At 41.7% G+C, this 21,583-nt stretch overlaps 1 protein-coding gene and 1 long non-coding RNA gene across 2 annotated transcripts in view; one reads left to right on the forward strand and one right to left on the reverse strand.

The window, feature by feature from the left end:
• The window catches only part of LOC129624357 (uncharacterized), a 62,835-nt gene extending 45,418 nt beyond the window's left edge, over positions 1–17,417 (reverse strand). Inside the window, exon 1 of the long non-coding RNA XR_008700899.1 lies at positions 17,203–17,417. This is a non-coding gene — a long non-coding RNA (uncharacterized LOC129624357). The remainder of the gene's footprint in view (positions 1–17,202) is intronic.
• Positions 1–21,583, forward strand: part of FNDC3A (fibronectin type III domain containing 3A) — a 241,822-nt gene that overhangs the window by 20,640 nt on the left and 199,599 nt on the right. The window lies entirely within an intron of this gene.

The following is a 21,583-nucleotide window of genomic DNA, read 5'->3' on the forward strand; positions in this document are numbered from 1 at the left end:
CACCAACTGCTGACGGGGCTAAAAGAGGTTTTACTCCAGAGGCGCAATAATTAAATGCTAAATAAAACAAAACAAGAGACTTGAAAGCCACGTTTCCAGGCTAAACTAGGAAACAGGCCATATTCATCATTAGTGCTAGTCCTTATGGACAGACCTTTATCCTGCCCCACGGCTATCTCTTTAATCACTAAACTGAAGCCTTTCCAAATAGTACATAGGGACTTTCTTGGTGGTCCAGTAGTTAAGATTCCACACTTCCAGTGCAGGGGGCACAGGTTCAATCCCTGGTTAGGGAACTAAGAGCCCACATGGTGAGTCAATTATTTGCTCTAAGTCACAAGCACCTTAAATAAGTCACCATCTTTGGCTCTACCCTGTTGACCATAGTCTATTTCACCAAGATGGCACCTCACTTCAGTCTATGAACTTACATTAGTATGTGATAAACACCATCAATAAGCCCTGTGTCTAGATGTCCTTACCTTTCATTCTCAGATCTGTGCTCCTTGAAGTTTTTTTTGTTTTTTTTTAACAATTTGAACCATTCCTTGAGTACCAATTGTGTGCGTGCTAAGTTGCTTCAGTCATGTTTGACTTTTTGCCACCCTATGGACTGTAGCCTGCCAGGGTCTTCTGTCCACAGGATTCTCCAGGTAAGGATACTGGGGTGAATTGCCATGGCCCTCCTCCAGGGGATCTTCCTGACCCAGGGGTTGAACCTGCGTTGCAGGTGGATAATTTACCCATTGAGCCACCCGGGAAGCCCAGAGTACCAGCTAAGCATATTTTATTCACGTCCACTACAGTAATACCTGCAACATCACCGCACCTTAACAACCAAAAAGGTTGTTATGACTGAATTCTAAATGCAATCAATAAGCAAATGGTTATCTCACTGACTTCATTTCTGAGGATCTGATGTGCAGCACGGTGACTATAGTTAATGATACACATTGCATACTTAAAGTTTTCTAAGAGAATAGATCTTAAGTATTCCTACCACACTAACAAAAAGTAATGACTATATGAAATGATGAATATCTTCATCAACTTGACTGTGGTAATCATTTCAAAAGATATACATATATCAAAATATCACATTGCACACCTTAAATACATACAGTTTTTATTTGCCAATTTTACTCAACAAAGCCAGGGGGGAAAACAAAGTTATTTTCTATTTTCTAGATTCTAATCATAATTATCTTTAGAGCTGCATAAAAAGCATAACTTTCCAACATAATATATTTTTCAGTGACAATATACTCCATATATATTTCCAAACACTAATCTATTAAAAAATACTGCTTATTATTCTCATATAATTTTGTAGCCACCACTCTCATGACAGATACCTATCTTATTTATCTTTCTTTTTTCCCCAATAGTAAGCCATTATGGAAAATTTTGAATACATGTCTGAAATCTGTTATAAAGCTTTCCTGATTTCTTCCCCCAGTCTTTGGTTTTTGATATGAATTTAAGTGTTATCAATTTGATGTTAGCACTGGTATGTCTATAGTGTGAAAAAAAAACATAAAAGACTCTGATTTCATAGAATAGATTCTAAACAACTCTTCAAGTTCACTGTTCTACTCCCCTTAACATCATTTTTTTGCCTTTCTTTCAATCAAGATAAGTACAATGCAGTAGGTAGATAACAAAAGGAAAACTCAGGAATGCAGGGTTGAAAATGAGATAAAACCTATGTTTTTCTGTAGCCTAAAACAAAGTCTTCACCTTTCTCCCTCTTTTTAAATTGGAGCCCCTTATGAAGATTTACTTAACATTTGTAAAATCTAGAAGAGGAAACAGAGTCGTAGTATCGAATGAAAGTCAAGAGAAGTGTTTCATGTTGAAGAACAATCACAGTGTGTATTTATGTCTACTAAAAAAAAAGCAGTTAGTCACCATTAATTCCAGTAGAAGCCTTATTCCTCAGTCAAAAATCCCCAAGGGTTCCAGCCACACCGTTGCTGTGGTGACTGCTTCGACCACGTGCTACTTTCATCTGAAAAACGTATTCAGGCTGCCAGCCTGTGCCACCAGATGATTTTGGCTCAGAACATTAAGGTTCTGACATTGCCTTCTCAAAGCATGCTATCAATCCAACATGTGGCAGTAAAAGAAAGCTGAGACAGAGCTCTTGTCTAGGCTAGGAGCCAGGCAGGGTCTCTGGGGATGACAGTGTCTTTGGTCATCTCATTTAGAGTCTAGTCCTCAACTTGATGACTAAAGGGTCTGTTCTATTGGTATGCCTAGAGACTGTTAGGCTTTAGGGTTCCAGTTAACATTAATAAAATTCACAAAAGAATAATATATAAACTGGAACATCTATTATTTTTCATTGAGAAATGTAACCATCAAGAACACTGGAATTCCCATTCCCACTGGTCTCTGTGTGGTACCTAGAGAGTCAGATTTAAGTGGGAAAATTACTGTTATCCGGGAACCAAAGACAAAGGAATAAGAGAGATGATTTTGGTGGCTGTTATTATCAAACTCAACAACTTCCCTTCAAATATTTTCTGAGTTCTTTGCAATGTATTTCCTCGTGTAAACCATCTTCCTTTACACAGTGCAAATGCCAACGAACTAGCCTGTATCGTCAAACAGGCTAATATGGGTTTATAGTTTAAACAAATCTGATGAGTTTATAGTTTGATTGCCTTACTTTAGCATAGTACATCCCCAAATTTTCAGGTTCACAGTTACAAATCATTACTCAGGATGCATCAGCTCTAAAGATGGCGGATGTGAGGGTGACTTTTCCTAATCTAGTCTTACGTACAGTTTTGGGGACGCTTACACCAAACACCAGAAACTGGCTAGTGTTTCCAATTGTAGAAGAAGCAGGAAGACAGTGTAGAATAAAGACTTGATAACAGTTCAATATTTTATTTCTGGCAAGAGATTTGATTTTTTTACATTCCTGTATCAGATAGTCACCATTTGTTATAGGATCTCAGAAATGTAAACCCTTAAGAATCATGAGATACAAACAGAATAAAACTCAACCACTACCACCACCACAAAAACAAACAACCCAGTTGAAAAATGAGCAGAAGCCCTAAACAGACATTTCTCTAAAGAAGACATACAGATGAGCAAAAGCACTTGAAAAGATGCTCAACATCATTAATTATTAGATAAATACAAATCAAAACCACCTCACACCAGTCCAAATGGCAATCATTAAGTCTACAAATAAATGCTGGAGAGGGTGTGGAGAAAAGGGAACTCTTCTACAGTGTTGCTGGGAATGCAAGTTGGTGCAGCTACTATGGAAAACAGAATGGAGGTTCCTCAAAAAACTAAAAATAGAATTACTATATGATCCAGCAATCCCACTTCTGGGCATATATCCAGACGAAACTTTAATTCAAAATGATGCATGCACCCCTATGTTCACAAGCACTGTGCACAATAGCCAAGACATGGAAACAGCCTAAATGCCCATCAACAGATGAATGGATAAGAAGGATGTGGTACACATACACAACAGAATACTTCTCAACCATAAAAAAAGAATGAAATAATGCCATTTGCAGCAACACAGAGAGACTTAGATATTATCATACTAAATGAAGTAAGCCAAAAAGTGAAAGACAAATACCATATGATATCACTTATGCGTGGAATCTAAAATACGGTACAAACAAACATATTTATGGAACAGACTCACGTAGAGAACAGCTTATGGTTGCCAAGGGGGAAGGGGGCTGGGGAAGGATGGATTGGAGTTTGGGATAAGCAGATGCAAACTATTATATATAGAATGGATAAGCAATAAGGTCCAACTGTACAGCATAGGAAACTATATTCAGTGTCCTTAAATAAACCATAATGGAAGAGAGTATAAAAGAGAATGTAATATACATGTATAACTGAATTATTTTGCTGTACAGCAGAAATTAACACACTGTAAATCAACTATACACTTCAGTTTTTTAAAAAAAGAATCATGAGCGATATTCCATGGCTGCTGGGACATCCCTCGAAGTAGGATAGGCTTTGGAGTCATTTTCACTTAAAAATTATAATTAAAAATCATTTAATTGAAAAACTATAATGGGGCATCCACCGCCGTGTCCCTGGCCAGGCCAAGAGGCAAAGGGGAGGGCTTCATGCAGCGAACCATCCAGAAGGTGCTGGAGAAGAACCTCCACCTGACCCAGTGCTCCCTGGACGACCTCAGCAAGGGCAAGGCAGCGAGTGCACCCAGTGCCAGGAGATCCTGCACAGGAACCCAGTCTACCTGGCCACAATATGGGACTCCAGTCAGAACATGCAGTCCCCGCTTCTGCCCAGCCAACCCGGAGCACGATGCTGGGCCCCCGAGGTGTGTCCCCGAGTGGCTCTGCGCAGGAACTGCACTCCCCAGGGCAGCCTCACTGATCCCGTGGGCATGGCCCAGATGCACAGCCATCCGAGCCACGTGTCCATGCAGTAGGCTGAACAGAGCATGCTGCCTGCCACCTCCCCCGTGAGCTTATCCAGCAGCAGCCATGGCTCAGGGCCTGGCCACAGCCTCTTGGGACTAGCCTCGCAGAGCATGTCCTTGCCAAGGGCCAAGGCGCCATCAGCATCTAGGTGTCTCAGGCCAACATCAAGGTGCAGTCAAACCCCAGCGGGCCTCATCCTGCTAGACTAGGCCAGGGAGGGAGCTGGCACCCCCAGGAGCCAGTCCATGGCCTTGGATGGTGGGAGCCAAGCAGGGAGCAGCGGTCCACAGGGCCCCACTGGGCCCCTCAGCTGGGCTCCTCCCAGGGTACCTGTGCCAGAAGAACTACAGAAGGCAGCAGTTTTCAACTATAAAAACACATTTTTTAAAAATGTACCATTTTAACCATTGTTAAGTGCACAGCTCAGTAGCATCAAGTACTTTGACATTGCTGGGCAGCCGCCACAAACCACCAACAACTCCAGAACCTTCTCATCTTCCTGAACTGAAACTCCGTTCCCAGGAAACACTAACTCTCCGTCCCTGACCCCTGGCCACAAAGATCCCCTGGGGAAGGAAATGACAACCCACTCCAATATTCTTGCCTGGAGAATTCCATGAACAGAGGGGGCTGGCAGGCTATCCTCCATTGGTCGTAAAGAGTCAGACACTTCGGGCTGAGTGATATTCCACTGTATGTTTAGATTACATTTCGCTGGTCCAAGCATCTGTCCACCGACACTTGGGCTGCTTCCACTTTGGGGCTATCATGAATAGCGGTCTGTGAATGTGAGTTTACAAGTATCTCTTCGAGACTCAGCTTCCCATTCTTTGGGGTACAGGCAGACCTCTGAGATACAATGGGTTCGGTTCTGACCACTTCAGTAAAGCAAATATTGCCATTAAAAAATTAAAACTATAATGGAACAAATGAGCCAATAACACTGAAAGACTTGGGATACCCCAGCCAGTTGATATCTGTTCAAAGGACCTGTTGTCTGATGCTGCAGCTCTCTCTCCACCATCCTAATCTCAGCCCCTGTGGCAGCTTTCCCCTGCATGAGCAACAGGCACAATGGCAAGAGAAAGAGCTTTCAAATTTCTTAAGGTAGGAAGAACTACTGCTTTGTAAGATGTGAGCTCTAAACAAAACCTTGGTGCAAGACCAGTGATACCACTACACCATCTATACACCACCACTGGACATGCTCCTGACCACTGAAAATGAACGGCTCGTGTGTTCAGAATCCATGGTTTAATTACTGCAGCCCCATAATCATCATCTAAGTTGGACATCAGCACATTGGTGAAAAGCCCCTCTGGGGGCAGTGGAGACCCCATTAACTTTGACCCGAAAGTCCCTGTGATATATGTTAAACTCTCCCCACACTCTCATCTCAGGTAATTGGCAATGCCAGTGTGACTCCATTACTCCCACCTGAGTTGCGGCAGTTAAGCCCTGTGTTAACAAGGCCTGTTTTAACAATACCCCACACAACATCAGACTCCTCTCCTGTAAGACTCCCACAACTGTGTTTCTTGAGCAGTGACCCTGCATGATCCCATATTTTAAAAGGAAAAAAAAAAAGCCTCAGATCCAGAGACTAAAATAATAAAAATAATAGAACCTCTCTCTGAATCATCTCAAACATGCACAAAGCAGCTTTAACAATAAACATCATAAGGGCAGAAACTTTGGGTACATCTGGTTCACCATTATCTCTCAGAATCTAGCTCAGTGCCTGGCAAACCGCATGACCTTAATGACTACATCTCTTTACTGTTCCTAAAGGTCAGGCTTCATTTGCGTGTTCTGGTCTCCAGTCTTCAAGCACTACACTTTAATCCATCCAGGCAGCTGGCTGCCTCCGTCTCCCCGAAGGCTTCCAGGACAAGAGGCTACATTGCCTCCTCAGGCTGCTGAGTCATCTTCCTATCAGGAAATTGTTTCTGCCTTGGCTAAATAGGTAAGCAATTTTCTGACTATTTCAGACAGAAAACCTAAGTTTAAAAAAGATTACGTGAATAGCTTAAGGTTATACACAGACTCTGACCCAGTTAGGAGTAGAATCCAAGTGGTTCCTAACATTCAATCCTAATAGTTTCCATACTGCTTATTTTGCAGGGGAACCTATCTTTATCATTTATAGATATTGTTCCCAAATCGCTCGCTAGGAAATTCTGCCTAAATATTGAAGGTAAAATAGCTTCACGTATCCAATAGAGAGAGAATATATATACAAAGATATGTTTCCCACATGAAGAATGAATTGCTGTAAAAAACATTCATTCGGTTGTTTCATTTTAAAATAAGAGCCTTCCTCCCAGCTGCCACAATATCCAAATGCTCCATTTTTGTTACTAAACAATCTTTTTAACACCAAGCCAAAAATAATGTTAATACAAGCATCTTGCAAGCCGAATGAAAGGACCCGTGCCAGATTGATCCAAGAGGGAAATTGTGTCACAGATCTCTCTGAGAAACTTTCTATCAGATCACCGGTCAATAGGGTACCAACATCTGCTGATGCTCACTGAAAGACATGAGTCATAACAGACAGCTTTAGAAAATACATTTTCTTCCATAGTTAGCAATGCATGACTCACTAGAACTCTCCAGACACTATACTGCATGAATGACTCAAAACTCTACCAAGGACAGAGCACAATCAGTTCTCTTCCTGCACCAGGATTTCTCATTTCAATTATCACTGATCTGTTAGCTTACCTTAAAGGCAGAAAATCTTGGTCCATTCTCCTTCCTCTTTTAAAAACAGTGGAACCACAAAACAGAAAGAGACTTACAGGCTTAGAGAATGACCTTATGGTTGCCAGGGGGTGTTGGAGGCAGGATGGGGAGCTGGGATAACCAACAAGGACCTACTGTAGAGCACAGGGAACTCTGCTCAATGCTCTGTAATAACCTAATGGGAAAAGAATCTAAAACAGAGTGCATACACTGCTATATTTAAAATGGATAACCAGTAAGGACCTATTGTACAGCACAGGGAACTCTACTCAATGTTATGTGGCAAGCTGGATAGAAGAGGAGTTTGGGGGAGAATGAATACATATATATGTATGGCTAAGTCTCGTCACTGTTCACCTGAAACTATCACAACATTGTTAATTGGCTATACCCAATACAAAATAAAAACTTAAAATTTTTTTTTTTAAAAACAGCAGTACAAATATTTTGATATAAAAATTAATATTGGAGGTGGGTGGGAGGGAGGCTCCAGAAGGAGGGGATATGTGTATACTTATGACTGATTCACATTGCTGTACCACAGAAACCAACACAACATTATAAAGCAATTATCCTCCAATTAAAAAATAAATTAAATATAGCTAATAATAAATATCGAATGCTGCAGGAAAATAGAAATTACACATTATAGAGAATGCTGACAACAGTCTTCAGCTGGCCCAACTCCCACCATTTGGGAGGTCAGGTTGAACAATGCTGTTGCTGCTGCTAAGTCACTTCAGTGGTGTCCAACTCTTCGTGACCCCATGGACTGCAGCCTACCAGGCTCCTCCATCCATGGGATTTTCCAGGCAAGAGTACTGGAGTGGGTTGCCATTGCCTTCTCCGGTTGGACAATGATCACGGTTAATCTCTTTCTAGAATACTGAGTGATAAGTAGAGATTATTGCAATTTGAGAAATATTTTATTGTTAAAGATCAATGACCTGCCCATCCAAATTTTTAATAGGCAATAACAGTAATCAAAGAGGACTTCCCTGGAAGTCCAGTGGTTAAGAATCTACCTGCCAATGCAGGGGACACGGGTTCTATCGTAGCTCCAGGAAAATCCCACTTACCATAGGGCAGCTAAGCTGATGCACCCCAACTACTGAGCCCGAACCCATGCTCCACAACAAGAGAACCCAGTGCAATGAGAAGCCCTCACACCGCAGCAAAGGGTAGCCCTCGATCGCCACAACTCAAGTCCGCACGCAGCAACAAAGAGCCAGCATAGCCAAAAGTATATAAGCAAATAAACAATTCTTTAAGAAACAAAACAAAAATAATATCAATGAAAGATTAAAGCTTTATTTTAAAAATAGTACTCAAAGATACTTTGAGAAATAGTTTCAGAGTTGTTCTCCATGACAGAGGTCTTGATTTCTCTCCAATAATATTCTCTTTGATAATCACAGTAGCCTCCCAGTCAAGGACCACACTTTCATGCTCTTTCCTTTCCATTCCATCTAGCAGTCCAACTCCAGATTAATTTTCCTGAAACATTGTTCTGATTATAATGTTAGCTCAGTATGGTAACAAAAAGCACAGGTCTTAAAATTAGACCACCTGATGCCAAAACTTGAATTCGCCAATTAATTTCTAAATCTCTCTGTGCCTCTGTTTTGTCATCTGTGACAGAGAGTTTGTGAGATGCTTGCATAACTATCATTTTTAACTCTTTGTGTTAAAAATGAGTGTGTAAGAAAATAGAGCACTCATGGTTAAGAGCATTTTGGAGTCAGACCTGGGAGAAAATCCTGGTTCTGCCATTGAACTGGGGCTTCCCAGGTGGTGCTAGTGGTAAAGAACCCTCCTGCAACGCAGAAGATATAAGAGACGCAGGTTCGATCCCTGGGTTGGGAAGATCCCCTGGAGGAGAGCTTGGCAACCCACTCCAGTATTCTTTCCTGGAGAATCCCACGGACAGAGGACCCCGGTGGGCTACAGTCCATGGGGTCACACAGAGTTGGACATGATTGAAGTGACTTAGCACACACGCGTGCCACTGAACTGTCTACGAGTTATCCACTTCTGTGAAACAAATTACCCCCAAACTGTCAGGCTTACAACAGTAATAATTGTTTTTCATCTTTCACAGCTTCTGTAGTTTGGAAATTTGGGAGCAGTTTGGCTAAGTGATTCTGGCCCAAGGTCTCTCATAGGGTTGCAATCAGCTGAAGACTAGACTGGGCCTGGGAATTCTGTTTCCCAGGTAGCTCACTCATATGGCAAGGTGCTGTAGGCTATTGGCAGGGAGACTGGTTTCCTTCCATATGGGCTCCCCAGGCAGCTTAAGTGATCTAATGACTTTGCAACTGGCTTACCCCAGAGCAAGTGAGCCAAGGGAGCAAGGCAGAGGCCACAACAATCTTGCCTTGGAAGTTGCATGACCATCACCTCTGCCATTTTCTACCGGTCACACTGGTCAGTCCTGATTCAGTGTGAGAGGGGACTTCACCACAGTACTACCACTAGAAGGAAGGATCATTGGCAGCTATCTTGGAAAATCACTGCTGAGAAGACCTTGGACAATGTTTTTATTTTTAGTTCTTTAAACCTTGTTCTCCTTATTTGCCTAATACAGACAGTAATAATATGTCTGTTTCATAGGATTGTTATGAGAATTAGGCAAGATAATGCACGTAAAGTACTTAGTACTCAAAAAATACTACTTAGTATTATTACAATCCACTGTTGTTGTTCAGTCACTCAGTCATGTCCTACTCTTTGCAACCCTATTGACTGTTGCCTGCCAGGCTCCTCTGTCCATGGGATTCTCCAGGCAAGAATACTGGAGCGGGTAGCCATTCCCTTCTCCACAGGATCTTCCCAACCCAGGGATCAAACATGGGTCTCCTGCACTGCAAGTGGATTCTTTACCATCTGAGCTACCAGGGAAGCCCCACTAGTAAACAAGATGGATACAATTCCTGAACTAAGGGTTTAGGACGAAAATAAGTAATTAGTCAAGTCTCCAAAATAGACTTTGACAAGTGCTATAGTAGGGGCAGTATCACAAGTATTATGGAACTGGTGAGTGGGGTCACCGAACCTGGTCCAGAGGGCGGTGAGGATGAGTGAAGGTTCCCAAAGGAAATAGCATTTAAGCAGAAGAAAGAACAGGATGCAATATGGCCAGAGCATTCCAGGCAAAGAGAACCACTGTTTCAAAGGTCAAGTGGAAAGTAAGCCCATGGTACATCTCAAGGACTAAAAGCAGCTCAGTGTGGCTGCAGTATAAGACACAAGAGGGCAAGTGGCAGGAGATGAGAGGTCCAGACAGGAAAACATCAGTATTATAGTGAAAGTCAGGATGGACAGACAACTGGAGAATGATGTTGATAAGACATGGTGATGAACTGAAAATGGAGAGGGGCAGAAGATATGCCAAAGATGCCACTCAAGTTTCCAGTTTATGAAATTAGTTAGAAACCTGCAGAAAGAGCAATACTTTGTTTTATCCAGGGTAGGGATAAAGATGAGTTTGATTTTGGACAAACAAATTGAGTTGCCCATGAAACACCTACATAATGTCCAAGAGGCAGTTGAATATCAGGGTAGGGAGCTTGGGAGAAGTGTAGATTTGGGAGTCATCAACATGTTACTTCTTGTTTTTATTTTTAAGTGAAAAAAATAAATATTTTGGCCATACCATGCAGCTCTGCAGATGGTGTCTGCAGCCATGAAATTAAAAGATGCTTACTCCTTGGAAGAAAAATTATAACCAACCTAGACAGCATATTATAAAGCAGAGACATTACTTTGCCAACAAAGGACCATCTAGTCAAAGCTATGGTTTTTCCAGTGGTCATGTATGGATGTGAGAGTTGGACTCTAAAGAAAGCTGAGTGCTGAAGAACTGATACCTTTGAACTGTGGTGTTGGAGAAGACTCTTGAGAGTCCCTTGGACTGCAAGGAGATCCAACCAGCCCATCCTAAAGGAAATCAGTCCTGAATATTCATTGAAAGGACTGATGCTGAAGCTGAAGCTCCAATACCTGGGCCACCTGATGGGAAGAACTGACTCATTGGAAAAGACTCTGATGCTGGGCAAGATTGAAGGCGGGAGGAGAAGGGGACGACAGAGTTTGAGATGGTTGGACGGTATCACTGACTCAATGGACATGAATTTGAGCAAGCTCCCGGAGTTGGTGATGGACAGGGAGGCCTGGCGTGCTGCAGTCCATGGGTCACAAAGAATCAGACAAGACTGAGCAACTGAACTGGCTGAACTGCATGCAGCATTTGGGATCTTAATTCCCCGACCAGAGATCGAACCCATGTTTCCTGAAGTGCAAGTGCAGACTCTTAACTACTGGACCACCAGGGAAGTCCCATACTTCCTGATTTTAAATGATAAATCTGAAACCCAGAAATGTGAAGTAACATGCCCAGGGTCATACTAATAGGTGCAAGGCAGAGATTTAAACACTAGTTTCCCCATATCCCCTGTCTTTGCCCTTTCCATGGATATTTGCAGCTGTAATGATGTGCTTTGATTAGGAGTGTCAGGAAGATGTTACAGCAGAACCATGCTCTTTCATTTCCATTGCAGATTTCCATTTCTAGAACATATAGAGAAATGTAAGTATGTCTTATTGTGTAGCTATGCAGATTCTGCAGCTTGTGCAGCCACCAAATCACCTACTGACAACAGGCCAGCTACTCATCCTAGTCCTTTGGATGCATTTCCAACAAGAACTCTCTATTAAACTGAAAGTAATCTAGTAACATCTGAAAGTTCCCTTCCTTGCTTCTGTAATCCACCCCAAAGAGTACAAACGGTCAGAGAAGCCCTCCTTTCACAGGTACCTTAGATCCCTGTCTGTTTCCTGTGCTACCTAAGGAGGCTGTGTGGGAGGAAGCGCCAGGCATCAGTATGTCAACCGTATCAAGACCTGGAGCCCAATCAGTCATTCGTGCAGCCATTAAATGGAAGCCAAACTTCCCAGGTTACTGAGTCAGTGGATTAAATACAACTTTTACAATAACTTTACCTTGAATATCAAACAATGACCAGAAAAGACCTAGGGGTGAATAATCATTCCGGCTGCATTATTTTATGGTCTTCAGAACACAATTAAAAACAATGGAAGATGCGCAGCTACAAATTAAAACTCTAGGGCTTCTCTGGTGGTTCAGTAGTGAAGAGTCCACCTGTCAATGCAGGGGACAAGGGTTCAATCCCTGATCTAGGAAGATCCCACATGCATGGAGCAACCAAGCCCATGCACCATAATTACTAAGCCTGTGCTCTAGAGCCCGGGAGCTGAAACTACTGAGACCACCTGCTGCGACTACTGAAGCCCCTGTGCCCTAGAGCCCGTGCTCCACAACAAGAGAGGCCACCACAATGAGAAGCCCATGCACCACAACTAGAGAAAAGCCTGTGCAGCAACTTAGACCCAGGACAGCCAAGTATAAATAAATACAATTAGTAAGAAAAATATTAAAAAATAAGCTCTAGAGGTACCACTGACAGCTTTCCCTGGCAGGGAGGCCGGCCCACTTTCCAGCCTTCTTTCATTCAACAAGCATTTCCTGAGCCAGTCCCTATCTCCCTTCAGTTCTGATTGGTCCTGTCTTTTCTGCTTCTCTGCCTCAAGCCTAACGAGCTTTTTCCCAGATTTCTCAATCTTATGACCTGAACAGTCATTTAACACTATTAACCCTGTCCCTCCTACAATTCTGATCCCCATCCTACAAAGCTGATCCCCTGCTTTGACTGACGTCACTCCCCTCCCACTCATTTCCTGCCTCTCCGTTGGCTTCATCCGTACTCCTGTTATTGACAACACTTCTTCTTTATGCCCTTTGAATGATGCATTTCCTGAGATTCTCATCTGGGTCTGTCTTCTGAAATCCTTACTCTTAATTCCTTAGTGATTTCATCAACATTCCCCTTTCCCCATCCCAGCTTTAACTATTTGGAGATGACTTCCAAATACACTCCTCCAATCCTGAGCTTCAAGTCATGTATTTTCAAATGCCTGGTAAATGTTTCTCCTTAGCTATCTTGAGAACCCCTTTAGGGCTCAGATGCTCAGTCATGTCCAACTCTTTGTGACTCCATGGACTGTAGCTCACCAGGCTTCCCTATCCAGGGGATTTTCTCAGCAAGAATACTGGAGTGGGGTGCCATTTCCTCCTCCAGGGCATCTTCCAGACCCAGGGATCGAACCCACTTCTCTTACATCTCCTGAATTGGCAGGCAGATTCTTTAGCACTATCAGCGCCTCTAAATCATGTGTTTTTGCTGTCTTATCCATTCTTGAGGATAGCCCACTAGTCTTCTACCCACTCAGGCTTGAAATCTTAGAGCCATGGCTCCATTCACTTTAATCTTCTCAATCTCTGGAGCCCACTGTCTAGAAATAAAGCCAAGACTCCTTAGATGGCCCTCACAGCTCTAGAAAAATCTAGCTTTAACCTATCTTTCCAGCCTTTCTAACTTCTTATTCACATTTCTCTTCTCCCACCTACCCTAATCCTTTCCTCATGCTCTTCCACTTTTGTTGTACCCTGGGTTATATTACCCCTGTATCTTTTGTTTCCATCTTTTCCCTTACGTTAAAAAGCCATTTCTCATCCCAACACTCATCCTTTAAAAAAAACAAAACTTCTAATTTTGTATTGGGGTATAGCCGATAAACAATGATATGATAGGGACTCGGTCACACATATACATGTATCCATTCTCCCCCAAACTTCCCTCCCATCCAGGCTGCCACATAACATTGAGCAGAGTTCCCTGTGCTATACAGTAGGTCCTTGTTGGTTATCCATTTTAAATATAGCAGTCCAACCCTCATTCTGAACTGTTGGTACAGAACCCATTCTCAAGCTCATCTTAATCACCATATTCCCAAAATATGGTGTTTCCTCCACCTGTGAGAAACCAGTCATCCTTGAGGTCCAGATGCACGCTGTCTCTGTGTTCAATCTACCACCAGCCCCAGAAATTCTATTGTCTCAATATTGCTTGAATCCACCAATTTTTATCTCCACTACAAGACCTTTGTCCAAGTCAGCACCATTGTTCACTTGGATTACTAGTATGGTCTTCCAGCTGACCTGCTAGGTCCTCTCTAGCCCATCCCCAGCTTGTACCTCATGATACAGAACAGTTTTTCTGAGCACAAATCCAGTCAGACCCCCACACCATCTTCAGTGTCTTTCCCTGCTGCCCAAGCTCACAGGCTCTTGTGCTGTGGATTCTTCTCCCTTCTACAGCTGCTCCGGCTCTTCTCAGTCTAGACCATGCCCCCTCCTGTTGTGGGGCCCTTTCATCTTCTGTTCCCTTGCCTAAAATGCTCTTCCCTTTTGACCCTGCTCCCTCCCATTTAGAACTCATTTAGTCCCTGCTTCAGAAAAGCCTTCTCTGACTGCCTTCCCCCAGTTATCCATGGTTCTGTGTGTGGACTTTCCCTTCATGGTGTCTTCCCAGTTCATTAGTTACCATATATTTCTATTATTTGCTTCACACAGGCCTTCTCTACTAGATGCTCACCATTTTATCTGTTTTTATCCCAAATTTCCAACAATGCCTGAATATAGTAGGAGATAGAATATAGTAGGAGATACACAATACATACTCATTCATTGAATGAGTGAATTGTTACTCTCTGCTCTCCCATTCCCTGATGAAAAGGAATCCCTACTTTATCCACTATTTCTTTCATATTAACCATAGTTTTCTCAAAATGAAGGTGAGAAATTTTAATCTACTTTGTTTAATAGGCCCTGTGTGTCTAATAACAGCCATAATTCCATGTTCCAGCTTTCATTTTTTAATAATTAATGGGTATAAAAACTGGTTGCGAGAGGAAAAATATTAGGTGGATCTGAATGAAATTAAGGGAGTTGTATGCTTTGACTACCCAGTGGACAAAAGTAATTTATGTATCTTTCCTTCATCCCACACAAAGCTAGTTTTCAGAAATTAGAACCAAACTAGGCCCTAATAAATGTGATGTTCACAGGTCATAATAAGGATTTTTTTAAAGCGATTTTCCCCCCAGTCAACTAATTGATTTTAAAGCTCTTATTGCAAGTGACTCACACTGATTTTAAAACTAAAAACTTTCCATATCTCTTTATCTCTGACGTTTGTGCATAAGCCCAAGAAGAGAGTGAGAGCAACACTGACTCGGGAAAAACATTCAGAGCAAATACAAATACATTATCTGTTCTCACATCTGGCTCTAATGAGATACATGGGCAAAAATCTGCTTGTAAACATTCCTGCTCAGCTGTCTCGAATTCCACTGATAAGGACTGAGAGGACAAGAGGTGGTAAAAAGGTACAGAGAAATGGAAAGAACATTAGGTGATAGAAAACTGGGATTCTAGTTTTCACCACAGCTTACTAGTTATTAGACAAAGCATTTAATCACTCAGTGCCCATGTTTTGGGAACTAGAAAATGGCAGTGATCAAGATCTCAATCGGGAGGGTAGAAGGCACACACCCGATGACCTCGCTGTCCTCCCAGATATCCCTTAGATCAATAATAAAGATGTATGAGGAGGATACAACCATAACAGTATCAAAAACTAAAGCCTTGGAAATGACTCATGTTGAGAGAGGAAGTCACAGCCCAGGACCCACACAGGAGACTGCAGCAGAGACAGGAGTTGAAATTGTCCCTCCCTGTAAGATCAGAAGAAACTCTAAGCCCAGAGTTAGCAGATATGAGAACAAAAGTGAGCTGCAGACGACAATAAGAATGATTCACCTGGGTGGGGAAGATCCCCTGGAGAAGGAAATGGCAATCCACTCCAGTATTCTTGCCTGGAAAATTCCATGGACAGAAGAGCCTGGCAGCCTTCAGTCCATGGGGTTACAAAGAGTCGGACACAACTGAGTGATTGAGCATGCTCACACTAAATATCCATTATAGAAGCAGACTACTTTTCTCCCTCTCCATGAACCTCACATACCCCAGGGGCAAGTTGTACCAGATCTTCACAATAATAATCTAGTACTTTATTCATAAATATAAATGGAAAGCTAAGGAGTCCTCATAATTGAGAAAAAAATCAAAACAGCCCCAAAGAAGGACACCAAGATGAAGGTGAAACTGTGAAAACTTCCCAGAGAGTAGAGCATAATTTTAAAATATAGAGTGGAGGTGGGGACTAAGACAAATACAAAAGATAAATCCAGGGGAGTCATTATGCATCTAAGAGGAAATCCAGAAAGAGGTAGAAAAAAACAAAGGAGCTTTAACAATTAAAAAAAATAATTCAAGGAGACTTCCTAGAGCTGAAGAAAGGCTGGAGCTGTCAGAGTGAAAAAGCCCATTGAGTGACCAAATAGATGAAAGTTCAGGAAACTTAAAGGGATAAAAAAAATTCTTTAAACTTCAGGGACAAATAATAGATTTCCTACCCACCCCCAGAGAATCAGATTGACATTGGATTTTTCATCAGCAACCTTAGCAACTAAAACACAATGCAGAATTGCCTTTTAAAGGGTGAAGGAATATTATTTTGAAACAAGAATTATATGTTTGGCCAAACTGTCAATCATAACGTCGGTGAAAACAGATTTTCATACTTGTTATGACTCACAAAATTAAGCCCCTGTCCAAGTTTTGTGACAATTGCTGTAAATCTTATTACGTGTTCTTTTAACACAAAAGGGAATCCAAGAAATAGGAAACTGTACGGTATGATACAAATATTAGGGGATATAACCCAGAAGTGAGGCAAAGAAATTTCAGTATTTTAGATCCACGGTATACCTAGAGAGCAGTTGATCCAAACTTAGAAGTCAGAGGATTCTAACAAAAAATGTATTCAAGAAGAAAGTGGATTCCTTTAAAATACATAGTAAGGTTTTAAAAAAAACAACTATGTAATTGTAAGTGATATGGTTAGGACTTGTGATCTTCTATCAAAACCGTCTTAGACTGGATATCCTAGCTGTCTTCATCAGCTTGGGCTGCTATCACAAAAAATCGTAGACCGGGTGAGTTAAACAACAGACGTTTATTACTCACAGTTCTGGAGGCTGGGAAGTTAAGATTGAGGTGTTGGCAGATTTGGTGTCTGGTGAGAGTCCTCTTCTTGGCTTGCAGATAAAATTTCTTGCTGTTTGCTCACTGGCTTTTTTGTGGTGTGTTTGGATGGAGAGAGAGGAAGGGCTCTGGATACTTTTTTTTTCTTAAAAGGACACTAATCCCTTCATGAGGGCTCCAACCTCATGACCTCAACTGAACTTAATTACCTCCCAAAGGCCCCACCTCCTAATAGCATCACAGTAGGGATCAGGACTTCAAAAGAAAAATTTTTGAGGAGGAAAAATATTTAGTTGATAATGCCGGCAGAGATTAAGACGAGGATTCTGTTACAAGTGATTTATTGAGGAAACGCTCTTTGGAGAAGGAGAATGAGGGAAATAATAAAAGATTAAAAAAAAAAAAAACTAAGCAAAAATGTGGCTCTGCTCAATACAAGCTGTATAGTACCTCCACACGGAAGTAGGGATCACAAATTGCAGGAGAGAATGGGCCCCATCTCGCAGTAAACTGGTCTACTGCCCCGGTGTCAGTCATTCAGACAGTCAACCAGCTACAGGCTTGTGTGAGAAGGGGTAACCTCCCTGGAAAGGCAGCTTCCATTAGGCCCAGGACAATTCTCTGGAAAAGTGGGCATTTATGAGCTCTTAGAAGCCAATGCTGATTGCAGCTGAGACATGGCTGTAAAGTGAAATGACAACATAGGGGAAAAGTTAAGCAATTTAAAATTCTAGGAAAAACAAAAAGCTGTAAAAAAACAGAAAACAATAGATCCAAATGTGACCCAAATTGTGGCATTGTAGTCCAATTTTGGACAATCAATATCACCTACATCTCATTTGACTTTGACACTTAAACATTCTCCTTTAAATTACATAGGTTTAATTACAAGACTACTTTCACCGCTGTGTAGCTAATCACTAATTAGATGTTGTTAAGTCCTGTCCAACTCTTTTTTGACCTCATGGACTATATATAGTGCATGGTATTTTCATAATCATATTAGAATAAGTATCATGTTTTAATTTTTTTAATCAACCCATAGACAAAGCATGTAAGAATTAATTATAGTTACAGGACACAAGGTAAAAATTTAAAACCTTAACATACAAAGTAATGATAGGACTGATAGAAGTTTGGAGTAAAAGGGAGAGAGATGAGGTAAAGGATAATATTCTTTGATGAGGTAAAGAGTGAAAATTCTTCATCTGCCATAAAATGGGTAAATATATTTTTTCTAAAATTGAAATATGAAGCATTCCAGACTTTAAGCACTATGTTATTTAGTATTATAAAGATATGCAATGAAGAACTAAAATAAATATATAACTAACAAAAAGTTGAGTGAAAGAGGAAGGTATTATAAATAAGCTAAATTTCTCACTTTCACAGAAAGGAATCCATTTAGATTCTTAGATTCTACCTAAGGCTGACAAGCAAAGAAATGACCAGATGCTATTATTTGAAATTATAGAGAAAAGTACCAGAAGAGAAAAGAAAAGCAGTTAAAAACGGTAACATATGAGGAAAGGTCTGGCAAGAGATTTTTTTTTTAGTCACTCAGTCATCAGACTCTGCAACCCCATGGACTGTAGCCCACCAGACTCCTGTCCACGCAATTTTCCAGGCAAGAATACTAGAGTGGGTAGCCATTCTCTTCCCCAGGGGATCTTCCCAACCCAGGGATCAAACCCTGGTCTCCCGCACTGCAGGCAGATTTTTTTTAATCATCTGAGCCACTAGGGAAGCCCTTTTTTTAAAAAAAAAAAAATTATTTTGTAATTGTCTGTATTGTTGGGGGGTTTTCTGTCTTCATTATTGTTTTTGTAGCACTAATAAAAATGGCAATAAGAATACTTTCTAGCCTATCCCATCAAGTAATCAAGAAGGTTCATTAAGATAATGCAAAGGAAAGCACTTTGCAAACTCTTAAGTACTAAGATAAATGTGAAGCGTTATTAAGAGGGCAGTCTTAGGCAGTTCAAGATTGCGGGAGGAACTGTAGCACGTTCCTTTATCAAGCCCTATTTTTAAGGTGCCAAGATCCAAATTAAAAAGGAAGCTGTCTCTAAAATGCTGACCATAAAATATCTGAAAGAAAAAATGTGCTGAGAGAAAGTATTTGGAAGAATGACAAGAAGAAAATTTAAAGAGTGTTTCGAAAGAGCTATTAGGTTTCCATCAAGTTGTTTCAATAAAACAAAAACACTGGGGGAACGAAACGTCAACAGCGGTACTATCATCTTAGAAAACGGTATCACAGGAAAAAAAATTTATAATTAGAATAAAGGCTTATCTCCTTACACCTAAACCATTTTCAGATACTTTTGTAAATAGTCTTATAATTAGCATCACAAATGTTTTAGAATACTGTGTTTTTCATAACCTGTTAATTAGGCAGGTAGTTCTGCTCAATAGTCCCATTAAGGGCTTTGAAATAAAATTGTTGGTTCATGTGTCTATCTCCTTTGCATAAAAAGGAATTTTTCAAAACAAGGAACTATGTCTTCAAACACTTTGTTCTGCATCTATTTCTTATCTTGGGGCCTCCTAGCACATAGTCGTAGCACTCAATAAGAGTTTGTTAAATGGATAAATTGATGAAAGGACTAGAAACCAATGCTTTTTTTAATTATCCAAAGCATAGCCTTGTCTGTCTGTGATGACAAGGACATACTATTCAGATACTCTGTAGGGCTTCTGATCTCTGAAAGACCCGTCTGAAAAATGAAAATAGTGGTATCTACTTCAGAAGGATTTTCATAATGATTTGCTGAAAATAATGTATGAAAAGTTCTGGGTGCGTATAAATGGTTATTACTGTTGTTGTTTGGCTGTGCTTCAGTGGCCCCGTGGACTGTAGCCAGCCAGGTTCCTCTGTCCATGAAATTTTCCAGGCAAGAATACTAGAGCAGGTTGCCATTTCCTCCTTCAGGGAACCTTCCTGACCCAGGGATGGAACCCACATCTCTTGTGTCTCCTGCATTGACAGGTGGGTTCTTTACCACTAGCGCCCCCTGGAAAGCCCCATTATTATTAGCAGCAACTGCAAATAATTGCTGAGAGAGCAGTATGTGCAGTCACTGCCCACAGATCAAGACCCATAAAGAGAAACAAGATTAGTACCTTATTGTCAAGGAGGGGAAATAAACAAGCTCCCTGGTCACCCTACTGTGCCTCTCTCTCCATGGGCTCCATGGCCAAGATCCTCAAAGAGAGTATCTCCACTGGCCCAGCAAGAGAGCATGCATAGGCTAATTAGGGCACCCCACTCCAGTACTCTTGCCTGGAAAATCCCATGGATGGAGGAGCCTGGTGGGCTACAGTCCATGGGGTCGCTGAGAGTCAGACACAACTGAGTGACTTCACTTTCACTTTTCACTTTCATGCACTGGAGAAGGAAATGGCAACCCACTCCAGTGTTCTTGCCTGGAGAATCCCAGGGACGGGGGAGCCTGCTGGGCTGCCGTCTATGGGGTCGCACAGAGTAGGACACGACTGAAGCGACTTAGCAGCAGCAGCAGCAGCAACCTATGCACAGGTTAGTTACAGAGGTATTTGTACAGATTTCTCTGTGATCATCCTTTCCCATCCCCAACTCCAAACCTACCCAGGGGCAAAAACAAACAAACAAAAAATATCTTATTCACCTTAGTTCCCCCCAACCCAGTTCCTAGTATGTGTGTCCCAGAGTACTAAATGAGTATTCGTTCCATGGCCCTAAGTTAGTCAAAGCAAGAGACTGATTGATGGGAACAATCCAGAAAGTTCAGTTCAGTTCAGTCGCTCAGTCCTGTCTGACTCTTTGCAACCCCATGAATCACAGCACGCCAGGCCTCCCTGTCCATCACCAACTCCCGGAGTTTACTCAAACTCATGTCCATCAAGTCGGTGATGCCATCCAGCCATCTCATCCTCTGTTGTCCCCTTTTCCTCCTGCCCCCAATCCCTCCCAGCATCAGGGTCTTTTCCAATGAGTCAACTCTTGGCATCAGGTGGCCAAAGTATTGGAGTTTCAGCTTTAGCATCAGTCCTTCCAATGAACACCCAGGGCTGATCTCCTTTAGGATGGACTGGTTGGATCTCCTTGCAGGCCAACGGACTCTCAAGAGTCTTCTCCAACACCACAGTTCAAAAGCATCAATTCTTCAGCACTCAGCTTTCTTCACAGTCCAACTCTCACATCCATACATGACCAGCGGAAAAACCATAGCCTTGACTAGATGGACCTTTGTTGGCAAAGTAATATCTCTGCTTTTGAATATGCTATCTAGGTTGGTCATAACTTTCCTTCCAAGGAGTAAGCGTCTTTTAATTTCATGGCTGCAATCAACATCTGCAGTGATCTTGGTGCCCCCCAAAA

This window comes from Bubalus kerabau, chromosome 12, assembly GCF_029407905.1.
Source record: "Bubalus kerabau isolate K-KA32 ecotype Philippines breed swamp buffalo chromosome 12, PCC_UOA_SB_1v2, whole genome shotgun sequence".
NCBI lineage: Eukaryota > Metazoa > Chordata > Mammalia > Artiodactyla > Bovidae > Bubalus > Bubalus kerabau.